Here is a 7645-nt window from a genome sequence, read left to right on the forward strand (position 1 = left end):
TCTCACATGCAGGTGGGCATGTGTCACCTGGTCTCTTTGCAGGTGAAATTTATAAATATAATCGTGAATTTGATTTTTCTTTTCTTACTTTCGCAGGTGACCTTACTATGCCAACACTAGGCAATGGCATGGAATGCACATTTAAAGCTACGGCCTGCACAGCCGCAGGAGAGCCTTCCGAGGCGGCCCCAGTCTCCTCTGCAATTACTGCAGAGAAAGACACACGCGCAGCTTCAATAAGGGAAGAGCTGTTTCAATCTAGGTTGGAAAGGGTTTGCACGGTGATGAACAATGTGCAGGGTTATTCCAGGAAGTACGTCAATTATGATTCATTATATTTAAAGATGTAATTGCAAGAGAGTAGCCTGTAATTGTGCATGTCTCATTGGAATGACAATACGCCACACCCACACATCTCTAACACAATAAACACATGTTTGCCTTGGCTTGCGTTTCTTTTGCTCTGAGAGTAAACTCTTTGTTAGAGACTGTTTCCTCCCTCCAGAGTCTCTCCCATTATCCCTGTGGAAATAGTAACAGAAGCAGCAGCTACAGGTCCTCCTTCCACTAATTAAATGAGAAGCAAGTGCGCGAAGGCGTGCCAGGGCCAGAACACAAGGTGAGTGCTGAGCGGCTGCTAACACACAGCCTCCCTCCTCTAGTCAGGGCTGTCTTTCCCGACACTCCGTCAACTGCTGCTATTTCCTTTCCAGACACGTGCAAAAACATAGAGGACAAAACAAAGGCAAATACACCTCCACACCCTGCAGACAGAAAAACTAGGAACGTACAGATTACTTTTACCTTAAAGAGAATCCATGATGACATTCTATGAGCAGAACATGCCTGTGGACTTGGAACATTAGGTAGAAAGCACTTCTTAGAGGCCATGGAAAAGCCACGGAGCCACAGTGTGGACCACAGAGGCCTCTGCCCCCTGCAGCCAGGCAGCACTGACAGCTAGCCGTGCTCAGCACTTTTTTTTTAACCTGAAAGGCCTGATATAAGGAGAAAAATCAAAGTGGGAGATGTAGGTTGACTTTCAAACCATAAAACCAGAACTCCAGATGCAGGTACTGCCTGCCCATGTGCTGGGACCTGGCATTTGAGCATCCACATGAGGACAAGAAATCTGACTTCAGTGAGTAAGGGAAGGACTCCGGCCTAAATTCCTGAGTATCAAAGAGCTACTTTGTCCTAAATAAGCAAATAGAATAGCCTGGGAAAATGAAAGGAAGCACATCCACTCTTTATGGTCTAGGGCAGCCGTGGGCAAACTACGGCCCACGGGCCGGATCCGGCCCGTTTGAAATGAATAAAACTAAAAAAAAAAAAAAAAAGAGCGTACCCTTTTATGTAATGATGTTTACTTTGAATTTATATTAGTTCACACAAACACTCCATCCATGCTTTTGTTCCGGCCCTCCGGTCCAGTTTAAGAACCCATTGTGGCCCTTGAGTCAAAAAGTTTGCCCACCCCTGGTCTAGGGCAACGGGCAAAGTCACCCGTGAAGTGTAAGACTCCAGGTCCACACCACACATCTACGTAAGATCTGTATTCACAGTCCTTGCCTCACATAGGAAAACCAGACTAAAAAGCTAATACTAAACGCAGGGAGGTTCCAGGAAGCAGAACACTCAAACCATGTGTGAGAACCGCTCACCGCTTCAGGGAAACAGAATCCACCAGGAGCACATCCCCTGTGAAGCTAGCGCACTATCATTTACGTTATAAAATATCTCTATACAAAAGCCTAGGAGACCGTCCGACCATTTGATTGTCCGACCAGTAGTTATGATGTGCAATGACCACCAGGGGGCAGATGCTCAATGCAGGAGCTGCTGAGCTGCGGTGACTTGGCAGCTGTGTTTCTTGGGTTAAGCACCCGGAACCAGAGAGAAGGGAGTCCGATTCTGGGGTGCGTCACCCGAGAACTGCCTTTTCTCAATTCGGGAACCCTCGGAGGTTGTTGGAGAGCCAGTTTCAGCCCAATCCCTGCAGGCCAGGCCAAGGGACAATCCGTGCACCAGGCCTCTAGTCCTATATAATAAAAGCCTAATATGCAAATAGACCAAGTGGTGGAATGACCGGTTGGTGAGGGGTGTGGTGCAGTTCCCTGATAGGTCCACCAGTCGCCTCCTGCAGATGGAGGCCAGACTGTGGCTTAGGCCCGCTCCCTCCAGATCCCCTGAGGGCTCCCAGACTGTGACACCCAGGCCGGGCTGAGGGACCCACCTCCCAGTGCACAAATTTTCGTGCACCGGGCCTCTAGTAATATATAAAAGGGAAAGTCAGTAGATGTGATAAACATATGAATTAGCAACCCAAAAAACTAGAATTAACAGAACAATCTAAACCAGTGATGGCAAACCTATGACACGTGTGTCAGAGGTGACATGCAAACTCATTTTTTTGGTTGATTTTTCTTTGTTAAGTGGCATTTAAATATATAAAATAAATATCAAAAATATAAGTCTTTGTTTTACTATGGTTGCAAATATCAAAAAATTTCTATATGTGACACAGCACCAGAGTTAAGTTAGGGTTTTTCAAAATGCTGACACGCCGAGCTCAAAAGGTTTGCCATCACTGATCTAAACAGTAAAATAGTTTAAATAAAATAATGAAAAGAGGAATGAAACCTATAATTACATAATAAAGAACATGAACAAACTACAGACGAACTTGGAAAAGGACCAAAGATGCTTAAGTGAAAATAATTGAAATGGATTTCCAGTGAGTAGGTTGATCACAGAGTAGAAACACACTGCAAGTAATATGTAGCTGGAACACACATGGAGCAGCATTAAGAAACTTGGAAGCACAACACATATCAAGCAAGAAAAATAAAATAAATTCATACTGAGACATACCACGGCAACAGCAGAATAACCAAAGGAAATCTCTTAGGTACAAGCAGAGAGAAAAGTCAGATTAACTCCAAAGACCAGTGAGTAGCAACACAATTCCCCTTAGCAACAAAAAGGGGCAGAAAATAATGAAATAATGTTTTGCAACTAAGTTATAATTACCCAACCCCTGGACTGTTATATAATTATTCAAGAAAATAATCAAAGTAAAGACATTTTTAGACAAAGACCGAGGGAATTCATCATTCAAAGGCCGTCCCTGAAGTATCCACTCAAGAACATATTTCAGTCAAAAGAAAACAATCTGGAAGGGAAGGGAGATACCAAAGTAGCAATGCAGACGAACTGGTAGCATGTTCTAGGTCTGTGCCGGGATTGCTAATATAAATTAAAACCTATTGGAGGAAGTTAAATACAAAGCAGACCCAAATTACAATACAAAAACGTAGAATTCGATCATTGGGAAAATCTATCCAGATACAAACCATCAAATTTACTTGATTTTACAGGTGAGTTTTGCAACCTTCCCAGGAACAAATACATTTATATAAAAGGTATTTTGTATACATCTTAGGGCTTCAAGACACGTGAAAGAATTCTGCAAAAAATAAATAAAGCATCCCATTAGTGATAAATAATAGTGTAATTGTTAAAGTTGATATAAAAAGTAACATTTTGGTGTGAAATCTTATTTTATAATAATAATATGCTATTATTTGAAAAGGTACAAAACGATTCCTGTGGTAGAGCACAGTGATAAAATTCTAAAGAAAGCACCTGACTTGGTCCTTGGAAAGAGCCGGAAGCGGCGGAGCTGTCCTGCAGACAGAAAGGGGAGCATGGCCAGCCCAAGAGGGAGGCTGGGCAGGAGGGTCCACAGGAAGCAGCGTGTGGCGTGCCCACAGGAACACCAGACTTCAAAGTGAGATGTGGGTCAAATAATAGGGGAGACCATGAGCTTGCTCTCACCAACCAGCTGGCGAGCTCAGGAAAACCAAATCTGACAACGAGAAACAGGTAAAGGACAAGGATCGTTCTTTTGTTTTCTTCACAGATCAAGGTCTGGGTAAGTTAGGCAGGTGTTATCTAAGGAAACTGGTTTCATATTTCAAATTCAGGACAGCAGGGAGCCCAGAGGAGAAACCGTCATGGACCAAATTGTTTTGTCATTCCTCAAAATAATAATACAAGTTTATCTGATTTTTAAGACAACGGGATGGAAGGAAGTGGAAAATGCTGCATCCTAAGGACAAAGGAAGTGAAAAGGGCAGGATGGGGCCTGACACCTGGGAGAGAAGTGAGGGGTATGGGGGCCCTGAGGACAAGGAAGGGGCCTCTGGCTGGGAGCCAGAGCCCTGAGCCCTGGGGCGGGGGGGTAGCAGGGGAGGATGCAGGCCTGTCCCACTCAGGACGGATCCACTGCCCACTGCACAGGAGACAGCAGAGGGGCCAGCCTCGCACTCCAGACAATGTTTCTCTTCTGAATTCTTGGCCCCTATTTTCTGGGCTGTAGACTCCACCCCATGTATAGGACTGACCAAGCAAAGTGGGCATTTTTACTGTTAAAAAACCCCAACTTACTCAAAAGACAAACATTTAAAATGAAAGAACATGTGTGAGGATTGAGCGAAGAACAGATTGGGAGATGTTTCTTGCCAAAATTTTAAAAACTTTTCAAAGCTGTACTAAATTTTCTATGTTCTTTTATTTATGTGACCTACTTCATATATACATACACACCCTCATCACCCTCGTCCTCATCATTTTAGGAAGCTTTATTACTACAGAATTTTTTTAACCAAATAATTAGAAAGTTAATTTTCCCTAATAAGCAGGCAAAGCAATGAAAAGTTGACTCATTTAACATTTCTGATTGTAATTTTTCTAGGTTTCTATTGTGTTACAAACTAGAAAACTATTCTGAACTCACCATCAGGCATGATTTTTTATTTTAATTTTCAGTTACAGTTGACATAACGTAATATCTTAGCTTCATGTGTACAACATAGTGCTTTGACCCTCCTACAAATGTCATTAGAAGCCTCCCTCTGGGGCAACCTGTTTAACCTGGTTCAGATTAATCACCGGTAATATTTCTCCAGGATCTCTGTGGCAGGTAAGTTCAGGTACACCAGGCACATGGCATAAAAGTGCCACAAATAGAAACCATGGCATTTTGCATGAGTTAATATTCCTGTTATCTCATAGCCTCATGTCCCTCTGCACAGCTCAATTTATCATCCTCCCCAAATATGAGCAAATTAAGACATATAAATGACCCAAAATAATAGGTGTTTTTTTTTCATTGCAACAGTTAAAATAAAAATTGAATGACTACTTAATGGGCCAGGGAAAGTGTCCCATAGTCTAGGGGGCACCCCCGGGTCTCCCAGGAACAGAGCAGTGGCAGCAGCAGGACTACACATGGGGAGAGTCTAGACAAGACCCCAAGGACAGCTCTGGGGGCCAAAACCCACTTTCTGCTCTGAGAGCTCTCCACTGCCCCTAGCCCTGGCGGTCTGCACTCAGGCTCCTCTTTGCTGAGATCCTCCTGGCCTGGCCGGGAGATGGGAGCATCTGTCCTTGCTTCCAACTCTGTGCCACCCAGATGCAGAAAGGAAAGAGGCAACAGTAGCCAGAGAAGGTCGGCATCCGGGGGAGGCAGCAGACCAGAGAACGGCCAGTGCCGGCCAGAAATAAATCTGCATAAGAAAGCTGCCAGCAGGCAGCTCAAGGCACCTATGCCACACACCGGCACGGACCCTTCTTAATAAAATACCACAGTTAATGCGACAAGGTCACATAAGATGAAGAGATCACGATAGGAAAAGAGTAAAAAAAGGCACCCCACAGAATGAGAGCCTTTGGAGGAGGCGACGCTGGGAGAGAAGCGGAGATGCAGGGCAGCCTGGCTGGCACTCCGACAAGGAGCTGGAGCGCCAGGCTTGTCCACGCCGCCGGTGCCACCCCCACTCCCACTCCCCTGGTGTTCATTGCACGCCCAGCACTGTCCTAAGGATGTTATACAAATCCGTTCTCCTTGAATCTTCACAACAAATCCAGCCTCCAGGACGGGCAGAAGACGAGACGCCGGCAGCCCTGGTGGATCCGGGCTCACCCCCAGCCAGGTGGCCTCTCCATTTCTCAGTTCCCTCGAACGAGAAACGAGGTCATCATGCCTCCCAGGATGGTTGTGAAGATGAGACATAATGAACTTAAGTGGCTACTCGCAGCTGCTATTAGTGTAATAATCAGATTAAAATAGCCAGGAGTGAGGAGCAGAAGAAAGTTGTAATTGAATAGAAATGGCAGCAGAGACGCCGGCAGGGGAAGCGGCACAGAGCAGCCCTCCTGCGCAGGCTGGTGGCAAGAGCAGAGCCCGCGTGCGGCCGCCACTCGGTGTGTCTGTGGGCAACACGGAAATGCTGAGTTCCAGTTTCCACCTCTCCAAACGGGAGTATTAGTATCTGTCCTTCCTGCCGGGCTGTGGTCTGCGGGGTGGCTCCTGAGTGTATTACCACAAGGAGTTCGTGTGCATGTGCAGGCCCTTCACTCCCGCTCACCCTGTTTCTCAGGTGGAATAAAACACTGGTGATTAAAGATGGCGAAACATCGAGTAGCAGGTGCCTCCTGTGGTCACTAGTAACAGGATCTGGTTAATTCAGTCTGACAGGGAAGGTTGCCTTCCCGCTCACCTCCCCAAGTCACCGTCCACCTGCCTGGCCTTCTGTCCATGGCCAGCCTGGCCATCCCTGAAAACCCTGAAGAAAGCCTCCTTTTCCTGAGGAACGATCGCTGCCTCCCTACACAGCCATCCTTTCTCACTGGCTCACCCTGCTTAGCACTTGGCTTGTTAGGGTCATCGACATGTGCCCCAGCCCTCCCGACAGGCCCTACGCTGCGAGGGTGCAAGGCCATGGCCCTACGGAGCCTGCCTCACCCGCACAGCGCTCCTCCCGGGCAGGTGCGGGAAACACGGCCGAGAGCACTTACATCCTTCCGACCTAGTAACTTTGGAATCATCACGACAGAGGTTGACATATCTTTAGATAAAAAAGTAAAATATAAAGTAAAAACAATGTCAAGCACCACAATCGTAACAAAAGATTGCAGAGCTGCCGGGAGGGCAGGGAGAGAAGACATTCTGAGTCTGCTTTCCAAATGAGAGTTAAAGGCGTTCGAAAAGTGGTTGATTATTTTAAAATATGCATCTTGCCTCCCTGGCCTGTCTCCCCAAACAGCGCTTCCTGGAGAGTCGAAGCCTCAGCCCGAAGCAGGGAGGAGAGTGCGCGTCGCCTCCCGCTCCTCAGCGTCGGGCGCCCGGCAGGGGCCGTGCGGGGCCCCGTCTCCTTCCCGCATCCGGCTGTCCCCGTGCAGCCTCAGCCTGCGCCTCTCCCCCAGGGCGGGTGCTCCCGCCGGCCTCCCGCTGCTTGCAGGTCTGGCCTCGCGGGGGACGGTCGCGCCGGCTAACAGGCAGAGGCTAGCGGCCATCCCTCAGTGTGGGGGCTTCTGCTTGGGCTACTGCCAGGCCGATGCCCACCAAGAACCCAGAGCAGGACACTTCCTCCCTGGCCCTTCCTGACCAGAGCTCTTCCACCGGTCGCCCTGCCCTCGTCGGTGGGGAGGGGACCCCGAGGCAGAGGTCAGCTCCCCCCCGCCCCTCGCCCCCGCCCGGGCCCAGCGCGCTCACCGATCTTGGCCAGGGAGGCGAGCAGGATCCACAGGGTGATCTCGAAGGGGATCTGCACGTGCGGGTAGTCCAGGGTGAACACGG

The 7645-nt window shown here is 47.9% G+C and overlaps 1 protein-coding gene across 1 annotated transcript in view; it reads right to left on the reverse strand.

Moving 5' to 3' along the window:
* Positions 1–7635, reverse strand: part of LOC111823227 (sodium/hydrogen exchanger 2) — a 68898-nt gene extending 61263 nt beyond the window's left edge. Inside the window, exon 1 of the mRNA XM_023743989.1 lies at positions 7562–7635. The gene's annotated coding sequence lies outside the window, so the exon portion shown is untranslated. The remainder of the gene's footprint in view (positions 1–7561) is intronic.
* Positions 7636–7645: the final 10 nt, after the last annotated feature.

The sequence above is a fragment of the Myotis lucifugus genome, unplaced genomic scaffold (assembly GCF_000147115.1).
Source record: "Myotis lucifugus unplaced genomic scaffold, Myoluc2.0 scaffold_422, whole genome shotgun sequence".
NCBI lineage: Eukaryota > Metazoa > Chordata > Mammalia > Chiroptera > Vespertilionidae > Myotis > Myotis lucifugus.